The 18,040-nt window shown below is 49.7% G+C and overlaps 1 protein-coding gene across 1 annotated transcript in view; it reads right to left on the bottom strand.

Annotated features, from left to right (window-relative positions):
- Positions 1-18,040, bottom strand: part of esr2a (estrogen receptor 2a) — an 85,048-nt gene that overhangs the window by 46,311 nt on the left and 20,697 nt on the right. The gene's annotated exons all lie outside the window — the stretch shown is intronic.

Below are 18,040 nucleotides of genomic sequence, written 5' to 3'. Positions count from 1 at the left end.
TCAAGAGGGAGCTAGATAGGGCTCTTAAAGATAGCGGAGTCAGGGGATATGGGGAGAAGGCAGGAACGGGGTACTGATTGTGGATGATCAGCCATGATCACATTGAATGGCGGTGCTGGCTCGAAGGGCCGAATGGCCTACTCCTGCACCTATTGTCTATTGTCGATTGTCTATTATCACCTGAGCTCTGTTGATCCAGAAATACAATAATCCAGAAAGGCCCAGCACCAATCTCTCCCCAGCCCCCGTTTAGTTAGTTTAGATTAGAGATCTAAACCGCTCTCTGGCTGCTAATAGGACAAGTCAGTTGCCTGATAACTAATGTGTAGGAAGGAACTGCAGATGCTGGTTTACACCAAAGATACACACAAAAAGCTGGAGTAACTCAGCGGGACAGGCAGCATCTCTGGAGAGAAGGAATGGGTGACATTTCAGGTCGAGACCCACCTTCAATTTGATAACTAACAGTCATTCCGCAGAGTGGATAGGACACAACAAAAAAAGCTTTTCGCTACAGCTCGGTACAGTTTAAATTAGTTTAATTTATTGTCACGTGTACCGAGGTACAGTGAAAAGCTATTTTGTTGTGTGCTAACCAGTCAGCAGAAAGACCATCTATTATCAGGCAACTGAACCATCCACTCAACAACTAGAGAGCAGTCCTGACCTACCACTTACCTCAGTGGAGACCCACGGACTATCTTTAATCGGACTTTACTGGACTTTATCTTGCACTAAACATTATTCCCTTTATCGTGTGTCTATACACTGTGGACGGCTCGATTGCAATCATGTGGAGTTTTTACGCTGACTGGTTGGTACACCAAGCTGTAAAAGCTTTTCACGGTACATGTGACAATAGACAATAGGTGTAGGAGTAGGCCATTCGGCCCTTCGAGCCAGCACCGCCATTCGCTGTGATCATGTCTGATCATCCCCAATCAGTACCCCGTTCCTGCCTTCTCCCCATATCCCCTAACTCCGCTATTTTTAAGTGCCATACCTAGCTCTCTCTTTAAAGCATCCAGAGAACCTGCCTCCACCGCCCTCTGAGCCAGAGAATTCCACAGACTCACCACTCTCTGTGAGAAAAAGTGTTTCCTTGTCTACGCTCTAAATGGCTTACTCCTTATTCTTAAATTATGGCCCCTGGTTCTGGACTCCCCCAACATCAGGAACATGTTTCCTGCCTCTAGTGGGTCCTTAACAATCTTATATGTTTCAATGAGATCCCCCTCGTCCTTCTAAACTCCAGAGTGTACAAGCCCAATAGTGACGATAAACTAAACTAAACTTGGTTACAATCTCCCAGTGTACAGAAACAGGATAAAGAGAATAATGTTTAGTGTAAGGTAAAGTCCAGTAAAGTCTGATTAAAGATTGTCCGAGAGTCTCCAATGAGGTAGATTGGAGGTCAGGACCGCACTCTAGTCACAATCACAATAATACTTTATTAGTCAAGTATGTTTTGCAACATACGAGCAATTTCATTTGCCAAGTCAGTCATACAAATAAAAAGCAACGGAACACACAAAACACATTTTAACATGAACATCCACCACAGTGACTCCTCCACATTCCTCACTGTGATGGAAGGCGGAAAAAAGTTCAAATCTCTTCCCTTCTTTGTTCTTCCGCGGTCAGGGGCCTCAAGCCCTCCGTTGACGGGACGATCTTGACTCCCGTAGCCGGCGGCGTTTGGGCCCTCCGCATCGAGGCGATCGGCTCCTGCATCGGGGGGATGTCAGCTCCCCCGCGCCGGGTCGGGGCTGGTTGAACCTCTGTGTTATTGGAGCTTCTCGACTCGGTCTCTCCCGAGACTACGAGCTCTCGATGGTAAGTCCGCAGGCCGCGGTGAGAGCGATCCCAGGCAAGGGATCAGCTCCGATGTTAAGTCCACGCCCCCGCGGTGGGGCCCAAGGTCAGTCCGACGATGCCTCCAGCTCCATCGATGGTAGGCCGCAGAGTGACCGGAGATGCGATCCGGAAAATAATCTCATCTCCAGCGGGGTAAGAAACTGAAACAAAGTTTCCCCCTCCCCCCACCCCCACATAAAACAAACCAGAAAAAAATTTATACAAACTTTGAACACAAACTAAACATTCAAAAAAGACGAAAAAACAGACAGACTGTTGGCAGGGCTGCCAATCATGCAGCACTCTCTAGTTAGTGATAGGATGGTTCAGTTGCCTGAGAACTTCTGGGAAAAAACTGTCTCTGAATCTGGAGGCTTTCCCTTCCTGACTGACATGCTGTGTTGTGAATATTGAGGCAGGTTGCTCAAGGCAGGGATGCAGATGTCATAAGGTTATAAGTGATAGGAGAAGAATTAGGTCATTCGGCCCATCAAGTCTACTCTGCCATTCAATCATGGCTGATATATCTCTTCCTCCTAACCCCATTCTCCTGCCTTCTCCCCATAACCTCTGACACCTGTACTAATCAAAAATCTATCTGTCTCTGCCTTAAAAATATCCACTGACTTGGCCTCCACAGTCTTCTGTGGCAAAGAATTCCACAGATTCACCACCCTCTGATAAAGACATTTCTCCTCATCTCCTTCCTAAAAGAACATCCTTTAATTCTGAGGCTGTGACCTCTGGTCCTAGACTCTCCCACTAGTGGAAACTTTCCACATCCACTCTATCCAAGCCTTTCACTATTCTGTACGTTTCAATGAGGTCCCCTCTCATTCTTCTAAACTCCAGTGAGTACAGGCCCAGTGCCGACAAGCGCTCATTACAGGTTAACCTGGGATCATTCTTGTAAACATCCTCTGGACCCTCTCCAGAGCCAGCACATCCTTCCTCAGATACGGCGCCCAAAATTGTTCACAATATTCCAAATGCGGCCTGACCAGCACCTTATAGAGCCTCAGCATTACATCCCTGTTTTTATATACAAGCCCTCTTGAAATAAATGCTAGCATTGAGTTTGCTTTCTTTGCTATCGATTCGACTTGCAGATTAACTTTTTGGGGATCCTGCACCAGCACTCCCAAGTCCCTTTGCACCTCCGATTTCTGGATTCTCTCCCCATTTAGAAAATAGTCTACGCCTTTATTCCTGCTACCAAAATGCATGACTCCACACTTTGCTACACTATATTCCATCTGCCACTTCTCTGCCCACTCTCCCAACCTGTCCAAGTCCTTCTGCAGAGTCCCTGCTTTCTCTACACTACCTGCCCCTCCACCTATTTACGTATCATCCGCAAACTTGGCCACAAAGTCTTCAATCCCCTCGTCCAAATCATTAATATACAACGTGAAGAGTAGCGGCCCCAGCACCGACCCCTGCGGAACTCCACTGGTCACTGGCAGCCAACCAGAAAAAGCCCCCTTTACAATACAATACAATTTATTTGTTGTCATTTGAACCTCATTGAGGTTCAAACGAAATGTTGTTTCTGCAGTCATACACACAAGAAAAAGAACCAAGACACAACATAATTTACACAAACACCCATCACAGTGAATCTCCTCCTCACTGTGAGGGAATGCAAAGTCTTATCTCTCCCCTGCTCTCCTCATTCTCCTCCCGATGTCAGAGTCAAAGCCCCCGGCGGGCGATGGTAAGTGTCCCGCGGCCATTAAAGCTACGCCGGGTGATGCAAGGCCACGCTCCGGGTCTTGGTGTTGGAGCCCCCAGCGGGCGCTAGCAAGTCCCGCGGCCATTTAAAGCTGCGCCTGGTGATGTAAGGCCCCGCTCCAGGTACTTTTCAACCCCGCAACTCGGGCGGGAGAAGTCGCCGTTGCGGAAGCCCCGAAAAGCGGTCTCCCACCAGGGACCCGCGGGCTCCCGGTGTTACTGTCCGCCAGACCTGCGGCTGGAGCCTCCAAATCTCCGGGGTCGGGTCACAGCGGCGCGCCACCACAGCTCTCCAAACTCCGAACGCGGCCAGCTCCGCGATGGTGAGTAGACCGCAGGCTTCGCGACTGGAGCCCCAGGGCGTTCCAGTTGGAGGCCGCTCCACGGTGCTAGGCCCCAACGACAACGGAGACCCGACAGGGAAAAGGTCGGGTTCTCCGTGCAGGGGAAAGATTTTAAAAGTTTCCCCCACTCCCCCCCCCCTCCCCCACACACATACCCAGTTTAAAAAAAAAGCACTTTAAACTACATTCAAACGAGATAAAAAATAAAAAATATCGACAGACGGATTGCAGAGGCCGCTGCGACGTGAGTCACGTCGCCCACCCAATCTTATTGCCACTCTTTGTCTTCTGCCATCCAGCCAACCCGCGATCCACGCTAGTATCTGCCCTTTGATACCGTGGGCTCTCACCTTCCTTAGCAGCCTCAAGTGTGGCACCTTATCAAAGGCTTTCTGAAAACCTAAGTAAACAACGTCTACTGAATCTCCTTTGTCCTGCCATTTACTTCAAAGAATTCCAGCAGATTGGTCAAGCACGCCCTCCCTTTGAGAAAGTGGGATAACATTGAACTAGTGTGAACGGGTGATTGCTGATGAGCGCGGATGAGTCCAAAGGGCCTCCTTCCACGCTGTGTCCCTGAACTAAACGTTTAGTGTTAATGGAGGTGGTGGAATCAGATCCAGCCGCTACTTTTAAAAGGCATTCAGACACTTGAAAAAGCCCCGACAGTCCTTACAGGTGAGTCACAGGATCACGTGCACCTCCTCTAACCTCACCTACTGTATCTGCCGTGGCCTCCCTGTATATCGGCGAGACCAGGCGTAGTTTCAATGGATACTTGCGCTCGGATGACCAAGCCCTGCTGGATCTGTCGATTACTAACTATTTTTTTTAATTCCCCTTCCCATTCCCACACTGGACCTTTCCATTCTGGGCCTCCTCCATTGCCAGGGTGAGGCCACACACAAATTGGAGGAACAGCGCCTCGTATTCTGCTTGGATAGGCCACAACCCAACTGTGTCAATGTTAAAATTCTACAATTTTAAGTAACTAGCCCCCTTTTATTACAATTTTAAGTAACTAGCCCCCCGTCTTCTCTGAGCCTACACAAACACTATCCTACACAAACCAGGGACATTTTAAAAATATTTATACCAAGCCAATTAACCTACAAACCTGCACGTCTTTGAAGTGTGGGAGGAAATCGAACATCTTGGAGAAAATCCACACAGGTCACGGGGAGAACGTATAAATTCCGTACAGACAGCACCCGTTGTCAGGATCGAACCCGGGTCTCTGGCGTTGTGAGCTACTGCTATGCCACCGTGCCACCCTAACTATGCATAAATGCAACCAACAATTGGTCCACTTTCAAGCTATGGCCAAGGAAAGACTCCAACGCTTCTTCCTCAATCACCTAGACCAAGGAGCTCGTTCCTGAATGCAGGAAGGATGGTGGAGTACATGCCCCAATCAGCATCAATGGTGGAAGTGGAAATGGTTGACAACTTCACATTCCTTGGTGTTACATAGATACATAGACAATAAGTGCAGGAGTAGGCCATTCGGCCCTTCGAGCCATTCAATGTTATCTGGATACTTTCAAGAGAGTTAGATAAGGATCTTAAAGATAGCGGAGTCAAGGGATATGGGCAGAAGGCAGGAACGGGGTACTGATTGGGGATGATCAGCCATGATCACATTGAATGGCGGTGCTGGCTCAAAGGGCCGAATGGCCTACTCCTGCACCTTTTGTCTATTGTCTATTGAATGCACCCAGTGAATTGGTCTCCACTGCCTTCTGTGGCAGAGAATTCCACAGATTCACAACTCTCTGGGTGAAAATGTTTTTCCCCATCTCCGTTCTAAATGGCCTACCCCTTATTCTTAAACTGTGGCCCCTGGTTCTGGACACCCCCAACATCGGGAACATGTTTCCTGCATTTAGCGTGTCCAATGCCTTAATAATCTTATATGTTTCAATGAGATCTACTCTCATCCTTCTAAATTCTAGAGTATACAAGCCCAGTCGCTCCATTCGATCAGCATATGACAGTCCCGCCATCCCGGTAATTAACCTTGTGAACCTACGCTGCTATCCCTCAATAGCAAGAATGTCCTTCCTCAAATTAGGGGACCAAAACTGCACACAATACTCCAGGTACACTACATCCACTCGCTCTCCCTTGTCCATTTTACTTGTTACATCCTCAAAAAATTCCAGAAGATTAGTCAAGCATGATTTCCACTTCGTAAATCCATGCTGACTCGGACCGATCCTGTTACTGCTATCTAAATGTTCGGCTATTTCATCTTTAATAATTGACTCCAGCATCTTCCCCGCCACCGATGTTAGACTAACTGGTCTACAATTCCCTTTTTCTCTCTCCCGCCTTTCTTAAAAAGTGGGATAACATTAGCTACCCTCCAATCCACAGGAATATATATACACACATCAATAAACAGATGAAGTGCAATAGGCTGTTATACTTCAGCGTTTTTGTTTGGTGTTGTGTTTAATAGTCTGATGGCTGTGGGGAAGAAGCTGTTCCTGAACCTGGATGTTGCAGATTTCAAGCTCCTGTACCTTCTACCTGATGGCAGCGGAGAGATGAGTGTGTGGCCAGGATGGTGTGGGTCTTTGATGATGTTGGTAGCCTTTTTGAGGCAGCGACTGGGATAGATTCCTTCGATAGTAGGGAGGTCAGAGCCGATGATGGACTGGGCAGTGGTCACTACTTTTTGCAGCTGTTTCCGCTCCTGGACGCTCAGGTTACCGAACCAAGCCACGATGCAACCGGTCAGCATGCTCTCTACTGTGCACCTGTAGAGGTTCGAGAGAGTCCTCCTTGACATACCAACTCTCCGTAATCTTCTCAGGAAGTAGAGGCGCTGATGAGCTTTCTTTAAGATGCAGAAGGTTATAGATGTAGCCCAGCCATCACACAGGCCAGACTCCCCACCATCGACTCCATCTACACTTCACTCTGCCTCGGGAAAGCAGCCAACATAATCAAAGACCACTATGATCAGGATGACCAAGACCTAAACACAATACTCCTAATATGGCTTCATCAACGTATTGTACAACTGCAACATGACATCCCAACTTCTACTCTCAATAGGTGGACAAAAGTGCTGGAGAAACTCAGCGGGTGCAGCAGCATCTATGAAGCGAAGGAAATAGGGAACGTTTCGGGCCGAAACCCTTCTTCACTCTACACTCCCTTCTTCGACACTCAATACCCTGGCTGATGACAGCCAATGTACCAAAAGACGTCTTTACCACCCTCTCAAACCTGTGACACTCCCCGGAATGTTCTATGTCCTATATGCAGAGGGAGAGTCCCTCCACACCACAGGGCTGCCAACTCTCACGCTTTGAGTGTGAGAATCACGCCCTCAAGCAAACTCTCACGCCCTCAGAAATTTCTCACGCTCTGAGGTGAGAAATTCTGTGATCAACAAAAATTTCAAAACGCGGATAAACTGCATGGTCCGCGGGTGTTGGAGAGCCGGGGCCAAGGGAGGGATGGGAGCAGCGGGCGGATACAGATGCGGGGAGCCGGGGCTGGTGAGTTTCCGGGGCTGACGAGTATTTGTGCGGCTAGTGAGTCGCTCGCTGCAGCTTCGGCCATGGAGCGCTCCGGACACTGCGAGTGTCCCGGGCCGTCGTAGGCGTCGGAAGCGTTGCGCCGCTGCTGCGAGAGTCTCTGTGCCGAAGGGACAGACTCTCAAAGGGAGGTGGAGAGAGAGAGAGGGGAAGGAGACAGGGAGACAGTGGGGGAGAGAGAGAGGGGGTGAGAGGAGAGAGAAGACGGAGAGGGGGGGAGAAGTAGGAGAGAGAGGGGGGAGAGGGGGGGAAACATAGAAACATAGAAATTAGGTGCGGGAGTAGGCCATTCGGCCCTTCGAGCCTGCACCGCCATTCAATATGATCATGGCTGATCATCCAACTCAGTATCCCGTACCTGCCTTCTCTCCATACCCCCTAATCCCCCTAGCCACAAGGGCCACATCTAACTCCCTCTTAAATATAGCCAATGAACTGGCCTCAACTACCCTCTGTGGCAGAGAGTTCCAGAGATTCACCACTCTCTGTGTGAAAAAAGTTCTTCTCATCTCGGTTTTAAAGGATTTCCCCCTTATCCTTAAGGTGTGACCCCTTGTCCTGGACTTCCCTAACATCGGGAAGAGAGAGGGGTGAGAGGGAAGAAAGAGGTAAGAGAGAGAGGGGGGGTGGAGTGGGAGGAGATGGTAGGAGAGAATGGGATAGAGAGGGGAAGAGAGAGGGGGGTAAAGAGAGAGAGGGGGAAGAGGGAGAGAGGGGGAAAGAGAACGGGGGGAAAGAGAGAGAGAGAGATGGGGGGGCAAAGAGAAAGAAGAGATAGAGACAAAGGAGAGAGAGGGGTGAGAGAGCAAGGGGAAGAGAGGTGAGAGGGAGATATGGGGAGAGAGGCGGAGAGAGAGAGGAAGAGAGAGAGAGAGAGAGAGAGGGGGGAAGAGAGAGAGGTGAGAGGAGAGACAGAGAGAGAGAGGGGGAGAGTGTGTGGAGAGGGGATAGAGAGGGAGGGAGAAAGAGAGGGGGGAGAGAGAGTGGGAAGCGAGGGGGAGAGAGAGGAGAGAGAGAGGGGGAGGGAGAAAAGAGTTGGAGAGAGAGAAGAAAGAGAGGGGGAGAAAGATAGGGGATGGCAGTGCAGGCTCGAAGGGCCGATGGCCTATTCCTGCACCTATTTTCTATGTTTCTATGCTTGAGTATATGGTAATAAAACTCCACCACTTGATTTTGAAGCATTCATGCATGGTGGAGGTATAATGTAGTCATAGAGTGATACAGTGTGAAAACAGGCCCTTCGGTGTAATTTGCCCACACCCACCAACATGTCCCAGCTACGCCACCTGCTTTTCGTCCATACCTCCATACATAAAATTTCAAAAAGTTCCTACCCTTGGAGGGGGGATCCCCTTCTTCCACACCCTCTCCCCACTCAGTTGCTCCACTCGCTCACCGGGTACCCCCAAGGCCAGTGATCAGTGATCGCACAGCCTCCCCCTTTCAAAAACGCTCCAATCCAATTTTAAGCATATATATTGCATTCAAGTGTAAGTTAAAATACTCGCTGGAGTATGCACCATATTGCACAATTGCAATGGGAGGGGGATACCCTCCCAATGGGAGAGGGGACACCCCCCCCCCCCCCCCCCCCTCCCGGTCGCCATGCTCCCTTGGGCCTGGTCTCTCGCAATTTCTCACTCCCAACTCTCACCCAATGTTGGCAGCCCTGACACCACCCCATCACACTCTCCCGGTATCCAGTTACTTTTGCGGCGAGGAAGAGACCATGTTCCACGTGTACACGCAGTGTGGTAGGTTGCAGCCCCTGTTCGACTATCTGAAGGGGCTGCTCTTTAGCCCCACGCCCTTGACATTTGGTCACCCGGTACGGGGGGGGGGTGGGGGGGGGAGGTCGGTCGGTCGGGAAGGGAGTGGGTCTCACTGTCGGTTTGCTCCTGGGCCTGGCCAAGATGGCCATTCACGGGTCCAGGCAGTAGGTAGTTGATGGTCGCTCCACAGTCAGCTGCCTGCTCCTATCCCGGGCCCACGCCCGTATCCCTGGAGAGGCAACACGCTGTGTCCACAGAGAGTTGTGAGTCCGTGGAATTCTCTTCCTCAGAGGGAGACCGGTTCTCTGGAGGCTTTCAAGAGAGAGCTACATAGGGCTCTTAAAGATAGCGGAGTCAGGGGAGAAGGCAGGAACAGGGTACTGATTGTGGATGATCAGCCATGGTCACATTGAATGGCGGTGCCGGCTCGAAGGCCTACTCCTGCACCTGTTGTCTATTGTCTATTGTCTCTGGAGGCGTGCCGTGAACGCTGGTCGCCGTGGGGGATGGAGTATTATCGATAAAGTTGGCGATATATTACTTTGAACACTGTTTGTAAACTGGCAATAGAGGCAGTTATTAAATCGTGTTACTGCTCCGTATTTACGTTTGTTTTGAATAAAAGCATTTTGTTTTATTAAAAACAAGGTGTCGGATACAGAGTGAAGCTCCGTCTATGCTGTCCCATAAAAGGACTGGACAAGCTAGATGCAGGAAAAATGTTCCCAATGTTGGGCGAGTCCAGAACCAGGGGCCACAGTCTTAGAATAAAGGGGAGGTCATTTAAGACTGAGGTGAGAAAAAAGTTTATCACCCAGAGAGTTGTTAATTTATGGAATTCCCTGCCACAGAGGGCAGTGGAGGCCAAGTCACTGGATGGATTTAAGAGATAGTTAGATAGAGCTCTAGGGGCTAGTGTAGTCAAGGGATAAGGCAGGCACGGGTTATTGATTGGGGACGATCAGCCATGATCACATTGAATGGCGGTGCTGGCTCGAAGGGCCGAATGGCCTCCTCCTGTACCTATTTTCTATGTTTCTATGTTCCTATCACACACTCCTCCACGGGTCAGGCGCGGAGTCTCTCCCTCTCTTCACACACACACACACCTGTGGTTCAGACACACTGCCCACATCACCAGCCAACACTCTTCGCGAGCTGCGTACCAGACCCACCGACACGACGAGGTGAGTCTGAGGCTCAAGATCCCACTACTCACACACCCCCCCCCCCCCCCTCCACTTACCTGCAGTGGCCCAGTTGGCCGGGACTGTGTCCCTGGGTTGGGGGTGGGGTGGCTCCGGTGACTGACGGAGTGGGGGGAGGGGGGGTGGACTCAGGGGGGGGGGCAGCTGCCAGAGATCGGGGTGCTGGGGCCGGCTGTTTCACATTGTCAAACCAGCACGGCGGTGAACTTCAGCCAGAACTAAAACTCCTGGCTGACAGGCAGCCGGGGGCAAAGATCAGAGAGAGCAGTAACTCAGAGCCAGGGGGTGGAGCATGGCAGTGGGAGAGGGTGGAGGCAGGTAGAGAGAGGGCAGCAGCTTCAGCTTCAGCTTCAGCAGCTTCATTATCAATCAAGATCGTTAAGGGCTTGGACACGCTAGAGGCAGGGAACATGTTCCCGATGTTGGGGGAGTCCAGAACCAGGGGCCACACACAGTTTAAGAATAAGGAGTAAGCCATTTAGAACGGAGACGAGGAAACACTTTTTCTCACAGAGAGTGGTGAGTCTGTGGAATTCTCTGCCTCAGAGGGAGGTGGAGGTCGGTTCTCTGGATGCTTTCAAGAGAGAGCTAGATAGGGCTCTTAAAGATAGCGGAGTCAGGGGATATGGGGAGAAAGCAGGAGCGGGTTACTGATTGGGGATGATCAGCCATGATCACATTGAATGGCGGTGCTGGCTCGAAGGGCCGAATGGCCTACTCCTGCACCTATTGTCTATTGTTTATTGTCTACACTAGTCCCACTTGCCTACATTTGCCTCTAAACCTTTCCTATCCATGTACTTCACAAATGCTGTGATAGTCCCTGCCTCAACTACCTCCTCCGGCAGCTCATTCCATACACCCACACCCTATGTGTGAAAAAGCTGCCCCTCAATCTTTCCCCCCTCACCTTAAACCAATGTCCTCTGATTCTTGATTCCCCTCCCCTGGGTAAAAGACTCTGTGCATCCACCCGATCTATTCCCCTTATAGACCTCTATAAGATAAGATAAGGTTCGGTTCAGCCTCCGGCGCTCCAAGGAATAAAATCCTGGTCTGCCCAACCACTCCTTGTAGCTCAGGCCCTTACCATGGCAACATCCTCAGTTCTGAAGTGCATCCAGAAGAATAGACCAGGGAGAACCAGTTGATAAGGTGCACTGGAACTTTTAGTCGGTCTTCTGATAGAGATGTTTTTCTATCAGAGCTGTGATACACTGTGTATTCTGGCATGATAAAACATCGAGCATTGAAGAGTATAGCACAACAACATGCCCTTTGGTCCACCATGTCACCATGCATTGAATGAGATCTGCTAAATGCACACTAAACACATTATCACACTTCACCTTTAAATAGACAATAGGTGCAGGAGTAGGCCATTCAGCCCCTCGAGCCAGTACCGCCATTCAATGTGATCATGGCTGATCATTCCCAATCAGTACCCCGTTCCTGCCTTCTCCCCATATCCCTTGACTCCGCTATCTTTAAGAGCCCTATCTAGCTCTCTCTAGAAAGCATCCAGAGAACCGGCTTCCACCGCCCTCTGAGAATTCCACAGACTCACCACTCTCTGTGTGTGAAAAAGTGTTTCCTCCTCTCCGTTCTAAACGACTTACCCCTTATTCTTAAACTGTGGCCCCTAGTTCTGGACTCCCCCAACATTGGGAACATGTTTCCTGCCTCTAGCGTGTACAAACCCTTAATAATCTTATATGTTTCAATAAGATTCCCTCTCATCCTTCTAAACTCCAAAGTATACAAGCCCAAACTATGCACCTCTCACTGTAAAGCTGTGCCCTCTAATCTTTGCCATTTCCACCCTGGGATTAAGGTTGTGACTGTCCACACTCTCTGTGGTTCTAATGGTTTTATATACTTCGATCAGGTCTCTCCTCTCCCCATCAACCTTTGCCCTCTAGTTTGAGATTCCCCCTACATCCAAACCCCTCCCTCTCACCCGAGATTCTCCCGCAATGGATGGGGTCTTGTGATGGGACGGACTGCAGGAGGCTGAGGGGTGATCTATAGAGGTGTATAACATCCTGAGTGAATCGATAGGGTGAATGTACAGAGGTTTTTACCCAGCGTTGGGAATCGATGACCAGAGGACATAGGTTTAAGGTGGGGGAGGGGGAAAGATTTAATAAGAATTTGAGGATTCAATTCCACACATAGAGGGTGGTGGGTATGGAAGGAGCTGGCGGAGGAGGTAGTTGACTGTGTGGTGGGGGGGTGAGCGTTGGGGGTTGGGGGGGGGGGGGGGGGGGGGGTTTGCGGGGGGGGGGGGGGGGGAGCGTTGGGGGTTTGGGGGGGGGGGGGTGAGTGGGCTCCACTGCAGTGGGTAGTGCCGGCAGCTCGGCAATGCGGCAGTGCAGTCACTGCTCCGCGACGTGAATGATTTACCGGCCCGTTATCAACACAGCGCTGGGTTCAAGCTGATAAGCAGCTGCACGTGTCCGTGTGCCCACAGTGAACACGACCTCCGTGACCTCTTGGTCAACTGGCACCTTCCCGAGGAAGCCCTCTGTAGGAGGGAGGGGGCAGATTCACGGGTACGGGCAGGTGGGACTAGGGCCAGCACTGTGGCGCAGCGATAGAGTTGCTGCTTCCCAGTGCCAGAGACCCAGGTTTGATCCGGACTACGGATGCTGTCTGTGTGGAGTTTGTACGTTCTCCCTGTGACCGCGTGGGTTTTCTCCGGGTGCTCCAGTTTCCTCCCACACTCCAAAGACGTGCAGATTTGTCGGTTAATTGGCTTTGGAAAATTGTAAATTGTCCCTAGTGTGTGTAGGATAGCGCTAGTGTACGGGGTGATCACAGGTCGGCGCTGACTCAGTGGGCTAAAGGGCCTGTTTCCACACAGTATCACTAAACTAAACTAAACTTGCATAGGTGGGGCATGTTGGTCGGCATGGAGGAGTTGGGACAAAGGGCCTGTTTCCGTGCTGCATGACTCTCTAGAACATTGGGCAATGGGATCTAAGAAAATTAACAGACTCTGGGCAAGTCTATAGAAGCAGCTACAATTATGGCTTTTGAGACATTTGGACAGATGTATGATTCGGTTAATTCCTGGGATGGCGGGACTGTCATATGCTGAGAGAATGGAGCGGCTGGGCTTGTACACTCTGTAGGTTAGAAGGGTGAGAGGGGATCTCACTGAAACATATACGATTGTTAAGGGCTTGGACACGCTAGAGGCAGGAAACATGTTCCCGATATTGGGGTAGTCCAGATCCATGGGGCCACAGTTTAAGAATAAGGGGTAGACCATTTAGAACCGAGATGAGGAAAAACTTTTTCATCCAGAGAGTTGTGAAATTGTAGAATTCTCTGCCTCAGAATGCAGTGGAGGCCAAATCACTGGATGCATTCAAAAGAGAGTTAGATAGAGCTCTTAGGGCTAACGGAATCAAGGGGTATGGGGAGAAGACAGGAACGGGGTACTGATTGGGAGCAAGGACGGAGTTGCGGGGTACCGAGGAGACACGAGTGAGGGCCTCATCTATGATGGGAGAGGGGAACCATGCTGCCAAGTTCACACAAAACCTTTCATGAGGACAAGCTCACAACATTCAAAATAGGTGCAGGAGTATTCCAGCACCACCATTCAATGTGATCATGGCTGATCATCCCCAATCAGTACCCCATTCCTGCCTTCTCCCCATATCCCCTGACTCCGTTATTTTTAAGAGCCCTATCTAACTCTCTCTTGAAAGCATCCAGAGAACCCGCCTCCACCGCCCTCTGAGGCAGAGAATTCCACAGGCGATGGGGCATGTTGGTCAGTATGGGCAAGTTTGGGCTGAAGGGCCTGTTTACATGTTGTATAATTCCATGACATACAATACAGGCCATTCAGCCCAATGCTTATGATGATCTTGATGCCAAGTTAAACCAATCTCCTCTGCCTGCATATGATCCATTCCCCTGCATATCCATGTGCCCATCTATAAGCCTCTCAAACAAAACTATCATATCTGCCTCCACCACCACCCCGGGCAGTGCGCTGGGCTGTTACCCGATGGGCTGGGTTCATAGAAACATAGAAAATAGGTGCAGCAGGAGGCCATTCGGCCCTTCGAGCCAGCACCGCCATTCATTGTGATCATGGCTGATCGTCCCCTATCAATAACCCGTGCCTGCCTTCTCCCCATATCTCTTGATTCCACCAGCCCCTAGAGCTCTATCTAACTCTCTCTTAAATCCATCCAGTGACTTGGCCTCCACTGCCCTCTGTGGCAGGGAATTCCATAAATTCACAACTCTCTGGGTGAAAAAGTTTTTTCTCACCCGAGTCTTAAATGACCTCCCCTTTATTCTAAGACTGTGGCCCCTGGTTCTGGACTCGCCCAACATTGAGAACATTTTTCCTGCATCTAGCTTGTCCAGTCCTTTTATAATTTTATATGTTTCTATAAGATCCCCCCTCACCCTTCGAAACTCCAGTGAACACAAGCCTAGTCTTTTCAATCTTTCCTCATATGACAGTCCCGCCATCCCAGGGATCAATCTTGTGAACCTACGCTGCACTGCCTCAATCACTAGGATGTCCTTCCTCAAATTAGGAGACCAAAACTGTACACAATACTCCAGATGTGGTCTCACCAGAGCCCTTTACAACTGCAGAAGAACCTCTTTACTCCTAGACTGAAATCCTCTTGTTATGAAGGCACCGGGTGTTTCATCGCCCCAACATCTGCCTGTACCCCTGTGCTTGCCTGACGTCAGTGAGTGGGTGTGTAGTTGTGAGACGGGTCTTGGTGTAAAAGCAGCGACAGGCAGCAGGCAACTTGAGGGAGGCCAGAGAGCTGTCTGTGCTCTCTCCCAGCCCCAAAATCCAGCTAACCACTTATTTGTCGTGGAGCAGCAGCAGTGCATGGAGGCGCTAATGGACTGACTCACTCACACTGCGACAGCTTCAACTCACCTGCCAATCTTTGGTATAGTTTAAGAAGGAACTGCAGATGCTGGAAAATCGAAATTAGACAAAAATGCCGGAGAAACTCAGCGGGTGAGGCAGCATCTATGGAGCGAAGGAATAGGTGACGTTTCGGGTCGAGACCATTCTTCAGACTGATGTGGGGGTGGGCGGAAAAGAGAAAGGAAGAGGCGGAGACAGTGGGCTCTGGGAGAGCTGGGAAGGGGAGGGGAAAGAGGGAGAAAGCAAGGACCACCTGAAATTGGAGAAGTCAATGTTAATACCGCTGGGGTGTAAACTACCCAAGCGAAATATGAGGTGCTGCTCCTCCAATTTACGGTGGGACTGACTCTGGCCATGGAGGAGGCCCAGGACAGAAAGGTTGGATTCGGAATGGGAGGGGGAGTTGAAGTGCTGAGCCACCGGGAGATCAGGTTGGTTATTGTGAACCGAGCGGAGGTGTTGGGCGAAGCGATCGCCAAGACTACACTTGGTCTCGCCGATGTAGAGCAGCTGACACCTAGAGCAGCGGATGCAATAGATGAGGTTGGAGGAGGTGCAGGTGAACCTCTGCTGCACCTGGAAAGACTGCTTGTGTCCGTGAATGGATTCAAAGGGGGAGGTAAAATGACAAGTGTAGCATTTCCTTCGGTTGCAAGGGAAAGTACCGGGGAGGGGGTGGTGCGGGTGTGAAGGGAAGAATTGACCAGGGGGTTACGGAGGGAACGGTCTCTGTGGAAAGCCAACAGTATATTTTAGTTTACTTTACTCTACCGCTGCGCCACCGTGCTGCCCAATGTGTGAGAGCGAGTGAGAGAGATTTACAATCGACCAGAAGCTGCACATAGAGCAGGTTACGCAGTGTTCCAGGGTCAACATCTGCCTCACACTCCACCCAGCCGCACCAGCAGTAACACTGGCAATGTTAGTCACGTTATTCCTCTTTATCCTGTATCTGTACACTGTGGACGGCTCCATTGTAATCTTGGATAGTCATTCCACTGACTGGATAAGTAAGTAAGTAAATTTATTGGCCAAGTATTCACATACAAGGAATTTGCCTTGGTGCTCCGCCCACAAGTAACAACATGACATACAGTGACAGTTATGAATGACTCAGAAAACACTAAACATTAATAATAATAAAACATTAATGATAAAACACCATTGATCAAGCATGTGAACCAACAAAATACTAGATCAAAGGGAGGCTACAGATTTTTGGTTGTTGAGTAGAGCAACTACTCGTGGATAAAAACTGTTTTTATGTCTGGCTGCGGCAGCTTTGACAATCCGGAGTCGCCTTCCTTGGATTAGCCCGCAACCAGAGCGCACGTGACAATAAACTAAACTAAACTCAACGTGCTCTGATGGCTGGCCTTGGCTCTATGCCCTGCACAAGATACAACAGTGGGGATGTAGAGGATATTGCGTGGGGACATGGATATGCAGGGAACAGCGGGATTTGGAACACGTCCAGGCAGAGATTAGTTTAAGTTGGCATCATGTTATTCATGGGCATAGTGTTCGTTCTCTCTCTCCCTCTCTCACTCTCTCTCTCTCTCTCTCTCTCTCTCACTATCCATTAGAAGAAACTTCCTAATACTCACATTGAGAATAATTTAGTTTCTTTGTCTGAAGTGGGGGCCCCTTTTCTTTAAAGTCATAGAATCACACAACGAGGAAACAGGCCCTTCTGCCCACCTTGTGCGTGCCAAACTAGATGGGATACTAGTCCCACGTTTGGCCCATATCCCTCCAAACTTTACCTATCCATGTACCTGTCCAAGTATCTTTTAAATGCTGCCTCAACTCCCAATATAGACTGGGAAAATCATAGCGTGAAGGGTTCAGATCGGGTGCAAATCTTCAAAGGTGTTCAGGAGAGTTTTCTTAAGCAGTATGTGAGATGGCAAAGCTGGATCTAGTATTGGTAAATTGGGAAGGTCAATTTAATGAAGTGAGTGACGTTTCGGATTGAGACCCTACATCAGTCTGAAGAAGGGTCTCAACCCGAAACGTCAATCATTCCTTCGCTCCATAGATGCTGCATCACCCGCTGAGTTACTCCAGCTTTTTGTCTACCTTTGATTATTCCACCATCTGCAGTTCTTTCTTTCTTAAACAGTTAATGAAGTGTGTGTGGAGGAGCCTTTTGTGACCAGTGACCACAGTTCGATTAGGTTTAAGATAGTTATGGATCGGGACGGAGAGGGTCCACATGTTAAAATGCTCAACTGGGGTAAGGCCAACTTTGAGTGTATGAGAGAAGGTCTCGCTAAAGTTGACTGGAGCAGGTTATTTGAGGGGAAAGGAAGCATCGGCCAAGTGGGATGTTTTTAAAAAGTGTACTGACGAAAGCTCAAGATGTGTACGTCCCCGTTAGAGTGAAGGGCAAACGTAATGAAGCTTGGCTGACGAGGGAAATTGAGACATTAGTCAAAAACAAGAAGGATGCATGGGACAGGTATAGACAGCTGGGATCAAGTACATCCCTGGAGGAGTTTCGGGAACTAAGCAGTCAACTAAAAAAAGGAAATCAGAAGGGCAAAAAAGGGGCCAGGAGATAGCTCTGGCGGGTAACATTCAGGACAATCCCAAAAGATTTTATATATACAGTGGATTCAGAAATTATTCAGACCCCTTC

This window comes from Leucoraja erinacea, chromosome 9, assembly GCF_028641065.1.
Source record: "Leucoraja erinacea ecotype New England chromosome 9, Leri_hhj_1, whole genome shotgun sequence".
Lineage (NCBI taxonomy): Eukaryota > Metazoa > Chordata > Chondrichthyes > Rajiformes > Rajidae > Leucoraja > Leucoraja erinaceus.
Note: the sequence above shows the minus strand (reverse complement) of the source record. Positions and strands in the feature narration are given on the sequence as shown.